Source organism: Pteropus medius, unplaced genomic scaffold (genome assembly GCF_902729225.1).
Source record: "Pteropus medius unplaced genomic scaffold, Ma_sr-lr_union100, whole genome shotgun sequence".
Taxonomy (NCBI): domain Eukaryota; kingdom Metazoa; phylum Chordata; class Mammalia; order Chiroptera; family Pteropodidae; genus Pteropus; species Pteropus medius.
Window position 1 is genome coordinate 31924162 of NW_024340696.1, and position 18311 is coordinate 31942472.

The window sequence follows — 18311 nt, forward strand, 5'->3', positions numbered from 1 at the left end:
TTGTTTTGTTTGTTTCCTACATGTAAACACAAGTGCATAAAATAAATCAACATTTATGGAGTACAACTTTGTGCTAGGAACTGTGCAGATCTGAAAATACAAAGTTGTTTATGGCATGTTTTTGTCCCTAAATAAAGCCCATACTACAATCAAAGACATAAATATCCTGAAAAAAATCTCAAAATAACTGCTCTATAAATTACATAGAGAGAGTTTTTAGTTGCAAAAAAGAAAAGAAAGCTACTTAACATCAATGGGTATCAGAAAAATTTAAGGTATAAAGTAAAAGTGCTTCATTTTTTTTTAAGTCTCACCGCCTCTCACCACTATCATTAATATTTGGCTTATATATTTCCAGAAATTTCCCTGCTTTAGTTGATTCTTAAAAAAAAGAAGAAGAAATTATGAGGCTAAGCAGTAACAATACACCCAGAAATTTTTTTAACTCACTCCATCCAAACTAGTCATTTTGTTTAGGACCTGTTTGCATAAGACTGTGTTATTAACCTCTTCTAGAGAGTAGAAACTTAACATTTTTATTTCATAAAATTATTGAACTGCAATATTTTCCATGATCCCTAATCATGTCTTAGTTATTGGCAATATATTTGATTTTATTACTAGTATATTCTGCCAAACCAAAACCCAGGTATGAGTACCAAAGTCTCTAGGATATCTATTTGTGGACCTTTATCATTCAGGTTAATGCATCAATGCATTATAATAGAAGGCAGCACCAAATCCTCCACCTTGAACAATATAAACTGTATAAATTTTTCTGCACAATTTAATCTTAAGGAATGTTTGCCTTCCCCATAGCACTTTTCAGCAGAAAACACTACCTATTTGCAGCTTAACACACTTCAATAATTTAAAACAACTAAATTATGCAAATAAATTTTTTAAAAGATTAATTTTTTAATATGAAGAAAAAAGGATGTTTCGAACTCTAATACTTTATATATTTTACAATGAACATTTTTTCTTATATAAGTACAGATATCATCAAAAGTGATTCATAAAACAGATTCTAGTTTTGTGCAAGCCTCGAAATATTTACACAGCTACTAAATGCATAAGGTTAACCTTTTTAAAGAGCTGATCTCCAAATACTGCTAAGCATTTGCAACCTTCAGTTGTAATACTTAATCTGAAGAAATCCATGGGACTCTGCAAAAGAAATATCAAGAATATTGATTCTCATTCTTTCTTGTGCATTCCCATGTCTATTCCTATTAACATTTGGAAAATAACTGTTTCCAATAAAGATTACAAAAGACAAAAAGAGTTTCCAAAAAAATGTTCATAAGAGATAAAAATCATAAATAACCATGGGCAGAAATATTCTAAATTATTACAGCCCATTCAATATCTTATATACCAAAAAATGTAAAAAATCTTCATGTATAACTTGTTCTATTCTGTTGTGCCATGTTTTTCTTTCATTAAAATTTATTTCTTGATCTCCTAGAAATATTAATATATTGTGAAGGGGAAAATATTGTATCTTGTTGGAAGGTTCAAATTTAAGCACACACCTGAAATAAATTCCATAAGAAGCTATGGGATTAATGATAAAAATTCTTTAAGGTTTAATCAGAAGGGATTTGAAACAGATTGCATATTAAAGTCTTACCATTCTAACATTCTAGTAGTTTTGGCTGTCCTGCTATACATTTTTAAATGTTTCATTTATTAGGTTTGCCTTTTAATTTTATTTTAAACCTAGTAGAACTAAAGTAGAGAAATTCTATTTTTTAAAAGTAAAATGAAAGAAAAATAGATTGTAGATATCTCTAATTCAATAGCTTTTTTAAAAAAAATTCATTAAATGCTTTCAACATTATCTCATGATTATAGCTAATTGTATTACTTTTTTCTTCTTCATTAAAAGCCTTCCACCTTAATTACGTGTTATTGACGTTTTTATTGAAAGAAATCATTGTTCTCTTGTTTCTAACACATTGTCTTTCACTTTCCTTTCAGACACTTTTATGACTGTAATAACTTTCCTATCGCAAATATTCTGATTCAATAACTTTATTAAATGAAAAGGATGGGTTTTTACTTATGAGAAGAGGCTCATCAACACAGGTCTACACAAACAGATATTAAAAAAATAACTATGCTGAAAAAACTGTGTTATGGACAAACAGACGTGTATGTAAAATTTTAAACGTAAACCAGAATCATGTTTTCCTCTAAGGTAAAATAATCACTGTTCCATAAACAGCAAAGAGGGGAGAATAGCAGCCTGCAGAAATGCAATTTGCGTTCAGCATCCCATGTGTCTCTTAATGTGTCAAGCAATAAGGGACTTTGGACCAGTCAAAAACGATCACTTATAGTAATTTCTTTTTTTCAAATGTAATACTGAACATACAAAATTGGATATATATTTAAAATAAAGTTCTATGAATTTTGCAAATTTCATATGCTCATGTACCTTACATCTCTAGAAAGATATAGAACATCTCCATCAGACCAGAAAGATCCCTCATAATAACTTTAAATGGCTTTAACTAATATATTTTTTAAAATTGTCAAATTTGACTTCTAAAAGAGACAATTATATGCTACATGCAAAAGATGGGTCTATATTATCTAAAAGTATGAGATCATCTAGTTGGCAAAGATACAACAGGTTAGTAAAACGAAAAATAGGACATCCAGTATTAATAGTCAACTTCAAACATCAGGTACTGGTCGCTAGTAGGTTGAGACCAGGGATGCTTCTAAACATCCTGCAATGCACAGGACAATTCCCAGCTCCCCCAGTAAAGAATCATCTGGCTCAAGATGTCAATAGTATCAAAGTTGAGAAGATTTAATCCATATCAAACTCCATACACCAATAAGAGAAAAAAAATACTGAGTCTTATTATATTTCTTAAGTATAATTGCTATTTAGAAAATATATAAATGATAGTATAATTGACAGTATCCTAATACCCAAAGCAAATTTCAATAACATAGTAAACTTTAGGATATATGCCATATTCTCTAAACAAAGTAGTTTCAAACTGAAAATGCAGTATCTTTTCTATAAACATTCTGTTAAGAATCAAAACGAAACTGTAAAACAATTAGCAAAAGTATTTTAAGAAAACTTTTCATATTATATGTCAGCAGAAAAAAAAAAAAACTTAAATGTTTAAATGATAAACTATGAAGAAAAGTACCAAATAAAGAAACTTGAAAAGGAATGAAAAATTAATACACCTAAAACAATTGAAAAAATGGAATTCCCAAAGATAAAAGTAAAAATTAATGATTTAGAAAACAGAAAAACAAAACCAAACTATGAATTCAAGAGTAGACTCTGGGAATGCAGAACCACACAAAATTAAAATAATGTATTTGCAAATCATTTTAGTCAGCTTGAGTGGTCATGACAAAATAATTTAAACAGGATGAATTATAAATAACAGAAATTTATTTCTTACTGTTTTGCAGGCTGGAATCACGGTCAGATTGTGGCAAGAGACCTCTTTCAGGTTGCAGGCTGCTGACTTCTAGTATCCTCACCTGGTGGAGAGCAGAGAGAGGAAACAAGCTCTCTTGTGACTCTTATAAGGGTACTAATCCCATTCACAAGGGCTCCACCCTCATGCGTCATCTAATCCTAATCACTTCTCAAAGGCCCCACCTCCTAAAACCCTCACATTGAAGGATAGGGCTTTAACATATGATTTGTGAGGGGCACGTTCAGTCCATAACACAAATAATGAAAAATTTCAAAAAAAGACAATATGAGAATCATTTCTTTATCTCTGTGTAAATAGATATGGAAACTATATAGAATGATTGGTTTTCCATGTACATAGAGAAACTAATTTAACATTTATTCTTGATTTAATAAAAGTATTAATAAAATAGCATTATAATTAACAAAAAACAAGTAGCATTTCCATTAAATAAAAAAAAATAAAAGACAAGGATGCCAAATACAACAATATTGTTATGAAAGTTCTGAAGAAAAAGTGTTATGATTTGCAGAATTTCCAAATATTAACAGGTACATGGGAACTAAGAAACAATAGAAATGTTATTAAAAATAATAAGTTAACACTAAGATGGTTAATTGCAATAATGACAGAAAATTAACAATATTTTTATATTCAAAAATAGTAATAAAAAATACACTGGAAGAAAAGATCTTTTGAAAACAAACTTAAGAAAAATGCTTATAAATTTATCTGCACATTAAAAATTATTTTGAGATACATAGAGGACAATCAGTAAGTGGAAAAATAAACCACATTTTTAGGGTCAATATAGTAAAGATGACATTTTCCCCAATTAATCTGTAACTGTAATTTACTTGATTAAAGTAAAAATACGAGTAAATTTTATTTTTTATTTTCACATATACAATGTGAAAACCTGATTTCAATACATGTGGAAAAATCAACTTGCAAAAATAGTTTGTAAAAATGTCAGTAGGAGGAATAATCTCAATGTAAAATTATAAAGTAGCCAGGAGCTGTGTAGGCCTGGCAATGGCTCCATCGACTGTAATGGTGTAATAGATATAGATATTAAGAAATACTGGAAGGCTTGGGTAATTAAAATTTGATAAAACTGTAGGAAGAGGACAATTTGGTGAAATTGAATAGTTACAAGTACATAACAATTTGTAAATGATAAAGAATGCATTTTAAAGCAATAAGAAAATGAGAAATTATTTAATGATACTGAGATAATGTGCTAATTGTAAAAAAGAAAATTTAAATGCCATGCCACATTTTACACCAAAGTAATTCTTAAATATTTAAATACAAAAAATAGGTGTTAATGTATGCAAAATATAACACCCAGAATCCATAAAAGAAGTACTTTAAAAATATTTTATGGCAAAAATCATCTAAATTCAAATTATAAAAGCCAAAAAATATTTTTTAAGACAAACAGAAAACAAAAGACTGATTTCCTATTACACAAAGAACAATCACTAAATAAATAATCCATAAATACAAAACCAAATGGAAAATCTATAAAGATAATTTGGAGAGAGGGGAATCCTGTAAAAGACAAGCTTCTGAGTATATTAATTTTTTGTTCCTTTCCAACTTTCTTTATTTGATAATTAACTTTTCTTCATAGTTTATCATCTGTACATTTAAATTTTGGTTTATTCTGCTGATGTATAATATGAAAAGTTTTATTGTTTTCTTCTAGTAAAGGCATGTATAACAGAATTTTATATAATCTTAACTATTAAAAAATACTAACTGCTAATAACGCAAATATTTCTAACAATATTAACTTTGAAATTTACTTTTAAAATTAAATAATAGTAAAAACTTTTTGAGATTTTGAGCAATAATGTTTTTTCACTTGAAAGATCTTCTCTTTCATACATACTTTAAGGAGTTTTACTACTTAATATTATAGAATCCCAGCTTTATATTATAACTAAACTCACCTCAGAAAATTTGCCGCATTTTATCAGTGCTTTAAGAGAAAAATTCAGTACTTTATTTGGAACACTAAGAGTCAGCTAAATTACAATTGAAGCTTTTTTTTTCCACATCAAATTTCCATTTTATGGTGATATTGAATCTAATTTGCTTTAATTACATGATCTTCAGGAGCACCTTATTGTTGTGAGGAAAATCATTTCAGGACTGTTTTGAAATTATAAAGTAGCCAGGAGCTGTGTAGGCCTGGCAATGGCTCCATCGACTGTCTCTTAACATCATGGCAATGTAACATCTTGCAGTGATGGTCTCAAACATGATTACTGATTAAGGGGAAAAGAAAGTTTGCAGATAAAGTTTGGAAGATAAGGATTCTGTTTCCATTTTTTACCTTCAAATTATTTAAGCCAAAATCATTTTAATATGCTCAGTATTTTCAATAGGGGAAATGCCAATGCTTGTTGGATACTTGAATTTATGTTGATAACAAGAGGCATAACTGGTATTCAATCTTGAACCACTATGATTATGCCAATAATAGTAAATGAGTTGCGCCATAGTAAGAACACTGAAAATTACTTGCTAATAATAAATAACCAAATTTATTAATTTAAGTATCTATAATGCAAAAGAGCAGATAAAAATATGACATAAGAGAGTAAGCACAAATGTTGGAGCTCAGAAGAGGAAGATGCGACTTCCAGCAAAAGGAAACAAGGAAGGCTTTATGCAGGAGGCAGCTTGCCTTAGGGAGAGCCATTTTTCTATCTCTACAGAAATCTATAGGTAGTTACTCAATTTCCATATTAACCGTGCTTCAAGATCAGTGTTTCATCCTGACATTCATCATGTCACTTTGTCGTTCAAGTACTTATACCTGGGTATGATATGGGGGTGGTATGGTACATCAGAAAAAGCATAGTATCAGGAGTGAGAAGTATTCTACCACTTCTAGCAAGCTAAGTAACTGTGAGGATTTCTGTTATCTCTTCTGAAAAGCGAGAAAAGAAAGAAGCTATAATAATACACTTTTATGCCATTGGTATTAGTATTTGTAGAAATTCTTATTCTCATTAGCAGGAATTCTTAACCTTAATCCTAACCCTTAACTCGATACACCTTATAATAGTCACTTGGCCAAGGTGAGTTAGCAAATACAAAATGGAGCTTAAGGCAAGTTTTCTGACTCCACTTCCAGCTATGATGCTCTATTGAATATAATCCATTCAAACCATGGAGTTTCTCTCAGTCAGAATATTTCAGAATGTGGCTCTATTTTATCTCTTTCATAATATAATATAATCGAAATAACTACAATTCACATTCTACTGGAAAGTAATGTTATTCTTTCTCTTCTAACCAGTCCAGTTCTTTTTTTTTTTTTTTTTTTGGCATTTATTTTGGAAAGGGTCTTTATAGGTGTTATGCCCAGACTCCAGATCCAACTGCCAAGATGAGGCTGTAACCTGCTGTGGCTACTGGCTGGGGCGTGGCAGCAGCTCTTGGTCCCATCCTTCCATTTAGAGATGGGAGTAGTGGGCAATATATTATCTTTGGGTTCTACAATGCTCCTATGGTCGGGCAGGAGCTTCTTAGGCCAATCTTACCACTTATGTCCCAAAGATGCACGCTCTTCACTTTGATGCCCACCACACCCTGCTGGAGCAGCACAGGCCACACAGGCAATATCAACACAGTAGCTAACAGACTCCCCATTACGGTTCATCAGACCATTGATGAACTTCATGGATTTAGCCCTCTGTCCTCGGAATTTCTCAGATACCACGACCTTGTAGCCTTCCGTCGCACTCCCCATGATGAACCGTGGTACACCACAGCAGGCCTTGGGCACAGCAAGGTCTCCTAGGAGTTTGTAACACAGAAACTCTGCCTGGGCAATGCACACAAACTTCTCACGCTCACTTTTCAGCATAAAGCTCTACACGGTTCTCAGGGAAACAAACCTCTTCTGAACCACCGTGTTCAATTCCCGGATCCTTCCGCCCTTCTCACCAAGATCATTCTATGTCCTAGTGACTAAGATAATCATTTCCGCCCTAGTTGGTATGTAACTTGAGCCTCAACTCCAGAGTAGCCATCTTCAGTCAGCTCCCAAGTGAAAAACTTGTTCAGTTTAGTTTTGAAGATGCCATCAGCAGCAAGCCTCCTCTTCTTGGACATACGCAGCAAACTTTTTTTTTTAAAGAATACACTCTAATGATGAAAAGTATAATGTAGTAAATACAAAAAACAGTAAAATAGTCATTTATTATTATTTTCTAGTGTTCTATACTGTACATAATTGTACGTACTATACTTTTATAAGACGAAAAGCACAGTAGGTTCGTTCACACCAGCATCATCACAAACACATGAGTAATGCATTATACAACAATGTTAAGACAGCTACATAGTCACTAAGTGATATGAATTTTTCAGCTCCATTATAATCTTACAGGACCATCTTTGTATATGTGGTTTATTGCTAACTAAAATTTTGTCATGCTGTGAATGATTTTAATAATCTTCATTATGGAAAATCAAGGTCATTTTGCAGATATTAAAACCAAAAGTCAAAGACATTAAAATCTCCAAAATCATTATTAGTAATAAAGAAAAGTCTAGAACATAGTATTCAAATTCTCAGGATTCTTTTTTCAAATAATTAAAAAATTTACCAAACTCTTTGACTATAATAGCTTTCTTTTTTTTCTTATTTTTCCTTTTCTTTCTTTTTTGTTTTCTTTTTTCTTTTTATTTATTTTATTTATTTTTTAATTTTTATGGTGATATTGGTTAACAAAATCCAGTAAGTTTCATCTGTATATTTTAACAGTAAGGCATATATATATATATATTTACATTGTGTATTCAGTTCCCATTGTTAGATTTCTTTCTGTCACCACGTATTTGACCTCTTTCACCCCATCTACTTCCCTCCTCTCCCCCTACCCTCTGGTAACGACTAGTCTATTGCCCATGTCCATGAGTCTCTGTTTGTTTGTCCTGTTCCCTTGTTGCTTTTTGGTTTATATCCCACATATAAGTGATATTTTCTTTGACTAGAAGCAGCCAAGGATATTTGAGGGAAACTTTTATGTCCTCTCAAATGTATCTCAACTTTGCAACCAATTATGAAATCAAAATACTTACACTTAGTCCCAATCAATGTACATTTAAGGTAAAAAATACATATGTTGAACACTTTTTCTAGCTGCCAGAGAATTTTGAAAATACAATTTATATACTCAGGGAAACGACAGTCTACAGGAGAAAGTGTATCCACAGAAAAATAATTATATATTTTATACACACACACACACACACACACACACACACACACACACAATACGATATAATACAATGTGGTAGAGATCTGACAGAGGTACCCACCAGTGGTTTTGGAGACCAGAAGGATCAATTGGTTTAACATCAAGAGATGGAATGATCTTAGGTATAGGGAATAAGAACAAAGATGACTAAATTTAGAAGCTACCTTCCATGGGTTTTTAGAATATGAACAGGTGAATTCAAAAGGAACATCTTTCCAAGGAATAAATAGAAAAATTATTCTTTTTAGTTTAACAATTTATCACAGCTAATTTGACCATACCCCTTATCAGTTATTAATCAGTATCTAACACAATAAACATAAACTAGGGTCATGCTATGGAAATCCAGACTTATGCTTACCCTAGTTTCTCTCCAGAGACAAAGACAATATAGTATAAACAAGATCTATGAAGACCATTATTATATTTCTTCTCAGAAGTCACTCTGCAATCCTTGCCCAACATATCATGTAATGCTGTCATACCACTTATTTATCTCAGACAAAAATCTGGAGATCATTCTAGGCATTTCCTATCTACTTCATACCCTCTTTTTGATACAAATCATCTAAAACACGTCTGCTGTATCTGGTTCCTCTTTCCATCACCATTGCTGCTGCCCTAAACTCGACCTTGTCATCTCATACTTAGACTTTTTTAATGTCTGCTAATCAGTTGCCTTTTTTTTTTAGCCCTGCCCTTTATTTTCAGATTAAATTATCTAAAATCTATATCTGATAATGGCATTTACTGAGACTTTAGGTTCAGGACATATATATTGGCTGAGTCATAAAGCCTTTCCTGATTTGCCCCACCCATCAGTTTGCTTTCTGTCTTGCTACTTCTCTCTTTTTCTATATTCCAGAGATTTAATAATATATCCTCAAATACAGCATACCTTTTTTCCCACCTTTGAACTTTCTACATGCTGTTCCCTCTACCTGGAATTTCTCTCTTTCTTATCTTCTTTGAGACCTTTGAGACCTTCAAAACCCTATCAAAGTTCATAAATAAGAGTAAAGGACCTCCTATTCTTTACGGCCACATAAATCGAATAAATACCTATTTATGCACTCATTGTACTATATTGCATTGTTTTTTATTTGTATGTATCTTTTCTACTTGATTATCAGTTGTGAGTACAGGGAGGGCAAAACTGAATTTTCAAACTACTGGCTAGTAATTGACACAAAGCAGGTCATCCACGTATGTGAGGAATTTCATTCACTGTCAAAACAAAGTGGTATGCATGGAATGGTATAGTTCATTTGCCAATTAACAATAAACAGGATCAATTCAGTAAATGTTGCAAATGTTTTTATCCACAGCCAGAGATATTCTCACTTTATTCTTTATGTAAATGCATTTAAGAAAAGATAATTAACAGCATTATAAATATACCTGGATCTGATGGTAATTTTGCATATCATGTTTTCAATAGAACCCTCTGCAGAGCAATAGTATGTAGCTATTCTAACTATAAATAAAAACATAGATCATTTATTATCCTTGGTATTTAGCTTAATAATTGGTGTATTAAGAATGTGTATTTGCTATTTTACCCTCAAACAGATGCATTGAGCGTAAAAGTTCTCATTCTTAATACCAGTAATTCAAGATGGCACAGGGGTGGGAGTAAGGGGACAATGGAGAGAGGAAGAAGGAAGTATTTCAATATAATTTATGGCAACTTTACATCATCATAATTATATCAAAATTGTAGGTGGATGGATAATTAATTCATTACATATTTATTATTTGTTTGGAATAAGAGAAAATCCTACGTGCTCCTTTTTGGTTCCTTTGGGTAGCTTAATTACATAATGTGGAGAATGTATTTTTAGATATTCAGAGAGGGACTAATATACATACGAGGTATTGTAATTTAACTTTAAAAAAAACTGAAACTACTCTACAAGCCATAAATTTACTACCCCAGGAAACTTTCGAAGTTATTACACACATTATGAAAAATTTTACAATTTTTTACTTAAACTAGAGAAAGACTGCTGATTTCGCAACTAAGACTGAGGAGTCTAATGAATTTGTTTTTCTACTTTTTGCCAAACCTACAACCTGACTCATCAGACTGCATGACTACAAATGTGTTTATGGCATCAGCTCCCTCAGGATAACTGTGAAAGTCAAATTTATCATCCTCATTGTGACTAGGAAATATAGAGGGCACCAAGAGCACCTCTGTCCTTAGAAGGGGGGAAAAAATCACTGTAAAAATGAAAGGCAGTAAATTACTTTAACCTCTGGACCTTGAAAATTCTGAAAAAAAAAATTAAAAATCATGTATTCTACAACTCTATAACAAAAATAGAGCACCAAATTGTACTTATTCTGTATCTACAGCTAACTTTTAGTGAATTAATGAAAATCCAAACTTTATGTTGAATCACATCTCAGGATATGGCTTGGAAGTTGAAATTAGAAAGCATGTCCTTGACTATGAATATAGCTAATATACCAAAATAAAATATTTTCAAAGTCATGTATAAGAAGGCACTCTAATTTTCATGTTAAAGTACTTTGATATTAGATCATATGGAATTTGGGAGGGGGTGGTTCACAAACTTTATAAGCCAATGATTTCTTTTTTCTTTTTTTTTTCTTTTTAATTACAAGACATGTTTCAGTTGTCTCTCCATAGCCTGGTTTATTGATAAAAGCCAAAAAAAAAAAAAAAATGTGCATTAACCGGTGAATGAATATACAAATTATGGTGCATTCATGCAATGGACTACTCAGCGATGAAATAAATGAACTACTGATATATGTATGCAACCACATGAGGGAAGCTCAGGAAAGAATATGCAGTAGAAAAATATGAATAAATATTTCTTAAATGAAGTGAAAAAGTTCAACCTACAGACTGTAAAAGTTCAGTTTATTTTAAGCAGGATAATATGAAGAAAACCATACCTTAAAACATTAGAGACAAATCACAATATAAAGAGAAAACCTGAAGATTAAAATGAAATAGAAGATAAAATATAAAAAGTAAACAAACTTCTCATTATAAACAATGCAGATATAAAGAAAATGGTTTAACAACTTTAAGATGTTAAAAGAAAAAAACTTTGCACCCCAAATTTTATATCCAGCAAAATTATCTTTCAAAAAATGAAGGCATTTTAGAGTTTTAAAAAACTGATCGAATTTGAAAATTTGTCACCAGCAAACTTGAAGTAAAAGAAATTTTAGAGGAAGTTTTTCAAGCTAAAAGAAAATGATAAATAGAAACTCAGAGCTGCCAAAACAATAAAATTTTCAGAAATATTATGTGGATAAATATTATAGACTATCAATAGTTATATAATGTTTAACAAGACAAGGGAGAAATATCAATTCTATGTACCCAACACCTCCTTTATCAGTCCTTATATCCACAATCTTTTCAGAGTATATTTTTCTTCAATCCAACACATTCACTTGGAGATAAATTTTGAAACTTAATAAGCCTTTACCAATTTCTTCAAATACTCCCAGGTTGTCCTAATCACTAACTTCCTTGACTGAATGGTAAGAGATGAAAGTAGGCACTTTATTTATTTTTTTAAATGTATGTATAATATAGTATAGTACATATAATATTATATATAATCTATATTAGAAAATTACCAAAAATGAAAAAAAAAAACTTTTGTTTTTATTAACTTTTTAGGGTAGGCTATATACATTTAAGACAAAGGTATTATATTTACAAAAGTCCTAAGGAAATTTCAAACCTCTATAAGAAATCTTTCAATGTCAAGATTTAGTCTGTCCTAAATCAAATTTAGAAAGTATAAAAGTGCAAGATGCATAAGAATGTACTCTTTATAATCATATTATATTATAAACATATACAATATGTAATATATTAATGTGCAATTTTAATTAATAATCATTTTATTTCTGCAAGTATGAGACTAATTTCTGAAGAAGATCGTAACTTAAAGAGAATGACTAGCTTCCATGTTCACTTTAAAGAGAAGAGTGACTCTTAAATATGAATCTAATTATGAACCTGATTGTGAATCTGATTGTGAAGGACTGGCTTAAGTTTTAAAACGAAACATCAAATGGTTCTATATTTAAATTAAAAATAATTAATTTCTCCTGTACTATCTTTCATCTTTCTCCTCCTTTCTATTTTTTTTAAATGTTCAAATAAGTTCTCAAATTTTTTTACATAGACATGATGATATTAACAGTAATTTTTATAATCTAATTTTTCTCTAAGTGCATTAAAGTTTAATGTAGGCTGGCAATGGTAATTCTAGCAAAAACATAATCTGCATAAAATATGAGGCAGCATGAAGCAGAGTTATTCCAAAGGGATTCAGGCTTCTGGGGTTAACACTCACAATTTAATTCTATGCCATGAAAGCACACACATAAGTTTATAATTCAGAATTAATAAAAGTTTCATTGCTTCTGTGGTATATCAGTCATATGCCTTTCTTCTATTTAAATGCTTCCAACTGTTCAGATCTCAGATAATTGTATATACTGTAGAACTTGCCAAATCTGACACTGCTTAGGCATGTTAGCCAACATCTTTATGAATCTCAAACTATAGTACACTATTTATATTTTTTATATTCAAAATACCCTAACATTAAAATAAATCTCATATTATTAAACATAGATCTCATGAGTTTAGCCATATCATATATTCAGGGAATTTGCAAAGTGCTTTATGATCAGCCACCAGGTGCCTCCTGTTTTATCTACAGAAAATTATATGTAGAAGAGAGAATGTTGACTTAGAGGAGTTCAAATTTTTGTTTTTAAGATCTAAGATCTGAAAAACAAAAGGAATGAAAGGCAGGATAGGACAAACATTCTTTCAGGATAAGAGAACTTCCATTTCCTGTTGGGGTCTAATGAATCATGCAGTTACATAAACAAAACAGAGATAGTAAATAAATGAACCTATCTGCATACGAGATTTGACTGCATTTTATTTGTCTCCTGCTGCTTCATCTTGGTTATCCTTGAGCAAGACTAGAGGGAGAGAAATGGAAAGAGAGCACTTAGAAAGTTTTACCATAGCCTATATTTCTATAAAATTTACTACCATTATCTGTGGAGGAATAGATCACTGCAATACAAAACCAATAGTTACAATTTGCATAAGAAAGCATTGTAATGTCAAAGTGGAATTTCAGTGTAAAATGAAAAAAGACACCATTGGGCTTGACAGAAATGATCCTTTCATTTACAAGTCTCAGGAGAACTTCCCTGGAGAGAACTCATGTTGATATCTTGTATCAGCTCACCTAGTACAAGAGGATATAAACTGAACACAAAACGGAAGCCAATTTTATTGTAAATTTTTTTCATGGCTGAGATTGACTCACAAGAGGCTCATTTTCTTGTGGATCCCAAAGGATGGAAGTCATGCAGCTTTGTTTAAGCAAACTCATTACTGTGCAAGCAATGGCACATAAACAAACTTTCCATGCAGCCCTTGCATAGTACAAAGAAGCTTCTTTATACAATCACTTTAAAATAAAAAGAAGCTATGGTTACAGTAGGAATCCAGATATTTTTCATAAAGACTACTAACATAGGCACCAAGGTTTACTTCTTTTTGTATTTTTGAGTCCTCACTCTGTGCTAAATGATTTAAATGTTTAATTTCATAATTGGTACCAGAACAGAATTGCTCCACAAATCTAGTCTCTCTGAATCTAAATTTGGGCTCTTGTTCGAAGCCACTGATATCTCTTTAGCTCTGAAAGCTTTCAGCCCAATATCAAAATTTTCTATTTTCATATTATCTGGAAGTTTCATCCCATTCCAGACTCTAGGGTTCATCTTGCTTCTAGCTACTGGAAATTTAAAATGTTTAGTAACAATTCATATTGTGAGATTTGGAGAGATATTAGGCCCTGTTGGGCATCACAGTGTGGACATCAATGATGTCTGGTGCCTGAACAACTGTCTGGCAACAATCAAAAGACCAAGTTTGATAGTCTTCACCAAGCAAATGTATGCTTTGCTTCTCTCAAAATGTGAACCCCTGCTATCCTCTGTGAGCTCAGGCTCAGAACTCAGATTATCTGGATAAGAATTTTGCCTCCATTCACAACTGTGTGCATTTCAATATACATTTTTTTAAATCATGCTCAACTTCAACTACAGCCATAAAATGGAGGTGTCAAAGAAAAATTACATTAATGGAGTTAAACAAGCAGAGAAGATTTTATTCAAGATTATTTCAACAGAGGTCAAAACTACTGCAGTAGGACAGAGAGACTGAAGATAACTCCTTTGCAACAAAAGGCAGGAGGGTTTTTAAACCCTGGAATGAGCTAGTGGAAAAGTACTGGGAGACACTGGGAAAGGGTAGTCAATGTAATTAGGCCATCTGCATTTGTTTTTTTCCAGCTTTATATAGTTGAAATCTAATATTATGTAAGTTTAAAGCATACAATGTGATAATTTAATAGACCTAAATACTAAACAATGATTACCACAGTAAGGTTAGTTAACACCTCTTTCACCTCACATAATTATCATTTCTTTTCTGTGCTGAGAACATTTAAGATCTATTCTCTTGGCAACTTTCAAGTATATAATATAGTATTGTTAACTATAGTCACCATGCTGTACCTAAGATCCCCAGAATTTATTAATCTTATAACTTGAAGTTTGTAACTTTTGACTGACATCTCATTTCTTCCACGCCAGGCCCTGGAAACTACCATTCTGTTTCTATGAGTTTGACTGTTTTTAGATTCCACATATAAGTTATATCATAAAATATTTATCTTTCTCTGTCTGATTTATTTTACTTAGCATAATGCCCTCAAGTTTCATCTATGTTTTCACAAATGGCAGAATAGTGTCTACATAATACTCCACTGCATATGTGTGTATACATATCATATCTTCTTTATTCATCCACAGACAGACACTTAGGTTGTTTCCATATCTTAGCTATTGCAAATAGTGCTGCAATGAACATGAAAGTACAGATATCTCTTTAAGACACTGTTTTCATTAAACATATGTATCTAGAAGTAGTATTGCTAGATAATATGGTAGATAATATGGTTCTATTTTCATTAGATAATATGGTTCTGTTTTCATTAAACATATGTATCTAGAAGTAGTATTGCTAGATAATATGCTAGATAATATGGTTCTATTTTTAATTTTTTAAGGAACCTCCGTTCTGTTTTCCATAGTGGCTGTACCAATTTACGTGCCCACCACAGAGTTCAAGGTTCTCTCTTCTTCACATCCTCACCAACACTTATTTCTTGTTTTTTGGATGGTAGCCATCCTAACAGGTCTGAGGCGATAACTCAAAGGTTTTGATTTGTGTTTCCCTGATGATTAGTAATTCTGAGCATCTTTTCATGTACTTGCTGGTCATCTTAGTCAGGAGATAAGAGTAAGCTTCCATGGTTGCTGTGAGGATTGACACCGATAATTCTTGTTAACTTATTATCATTGTGGTTGACACATTTCTCTCAATAAATTTAAAATATTGTGCAGGAACTTGTGAGTTCACTATAAAACTCCAGGGCACCTCAGTACTTATTTAAAAACTGTAGCTCTAAGCATGCCAAAAGTATTTTTCTCCCAAACCATTCACATCTAATCAATAATCAAACTTGTTTCTCTTGCCATTTTACTGTCATTTATTTATTCTTTCTTCTCTATATCTATTGCCACTCCATTTTTCCATCCACTGAATAAGCTGTCTACTCCAAGTTTCCTTCTAACTTATTTTCCATTTTCTTCCAGAATTTTCATTTAAAAATTCAAATCTGATTGTATCATAACTTGACACTGAAATTCTTAAGTGGCTCTATTGCTTTCATGATCTGGACAATGCAAACTCTTAACACTCCCTGTTTTTCTCACTCTCTGTTCCAGTTGTACTTAGCAGCTTACAAAACCAGCCGCCCTTGCTTATTTCATTGGCACTTGTTGCTGCTTTCTCTTATGATAAATCTCTATAGCTGTTTATTTAACTGGCCAATGTCTACATAATTTTCAAACGTTAGCCCAAATGTTAATTTCCTGATGTTGAAATTCTTATCGTATCTCACTTCATATGAATATTACTCTGTGGATACCTTTAGAAGGACACTTTCAAAACATATGATAATGTTTAGCCCAATAGATAGCAATATTATTGTATCAATAAAAATTTACTGAAATGATGAAATATAAATGAATAAATACAAATTAGTTTAGTCAATGGAAAAATGTTATGCAAATCTCCTTGTAAAGAACTTAAACTAGAATGAAGTTGTCCTCTACAATGAGTTTCCAGAGAGGTTGAACATTTTTTTCTGGGGTGGAGGGTGGGGTGAAATCTGCCCTATTCCATTTAGCAGAAAACTTGTCAAATGTGAGTGATTACATTGTATATTCTCTGAAAACAAAACTCAATTACATACAGAGGTTCATAATGAAAGCTTTGACTTTCAATTTCATATCATCATGTCCTATCTGTGTGTCAGTTGTAAATCAACCCAATCTAGTATTCTAATACTGCTACAATAGTACTCTAATTTTTCAACAAAGGCAGCTATCCTGTAAGGTGCTACATGCTAAAGATCTATATGTATATATTTCCCCACCCTAAAAGGCTCCAAACCAATAGGATGAGAGTCCTAGGGTTATCTAATGAGAACCATTATTTCTATGTTGTGGTCTCTAAATGACTGACAAAATCTAGAAGTCAGTGAATCAGAAACCTAAGGAAACTTTAAAGATTTGTTTTTCAGAGAATGCAAGAGCAAAACTTCCTCCTAATCAAGCATGCTTCCAGCAAGGTAAATAAAATCACTGAATATTATAAAGGAAATTTTGCCATTTGAGCCTACGTAGAATACCATAGCAATGAACTACTATTCAACCTCATACAATCCACCCAACCAGGAAATTATTAAAAACTCTTGCTTTTTTTTTAATGAGATTTGAGTATCTAGAGATACATGATCCTACCATCATACGGAACATATATTTGATGGTCTTGGCAAATCAATGAAATTATACAATATTAATCTCTTAAACCTATTCAGTGATTTTCTTCTACCATCAAAGTCCTGGTATTCTTTGCATGGGAAAAGAGGGGTGAGCTTTGTGAAGCTTCTATGGAATAATCATGGGATTTTTTTCCCTGATACCTCTAAATCTCAACCCTTTGAACCATTTATATGGAGCCCATTTATAGCCTGAGGAATAAATCAGTGAGTTTAAATGAAAAATCATCTTCTAATTATGATTTGGCATATCAGAATTCTGGTTAGGAAAACCGTTTCATGGTGGATGTCACTATTCTCATACTGATGAATTTCTCATATGTCCATGAAGAAAATCTTTCATTGCAATGAAAAAAAGGGAACAACTAACTACCTAGACACAAAATCTAAGAATTGCTATAGCAATACTACAAATTCATATTTAGAAAACATTGAGATTGAATAAATGAGTGCAGCTATGAGACAACCGACAACAAAAAGAGGTGGGAGAGAGAGAGAGAGGAAGGAGAGGAAGGAAGGAAAGAAGGAAGGAAAGAGAAAAGGAAGGA

At 31.9% G+C, this 18311-nt stretch overlaps 1 pseudogene; it reads right to left on the bottom strand.

Annotated features, from left to right (window-relative positions):
• Positions 1 to 6845: 6845 nt before the first annotated feature.
• LOC120609399 (40S ribosomal protein S3-like) lies at positions 6846 to 14572 on the bottom strand (annotated as a pseudogene).
• Positions 14573 to 18311: the final 3739 nt, after the last annotated feature.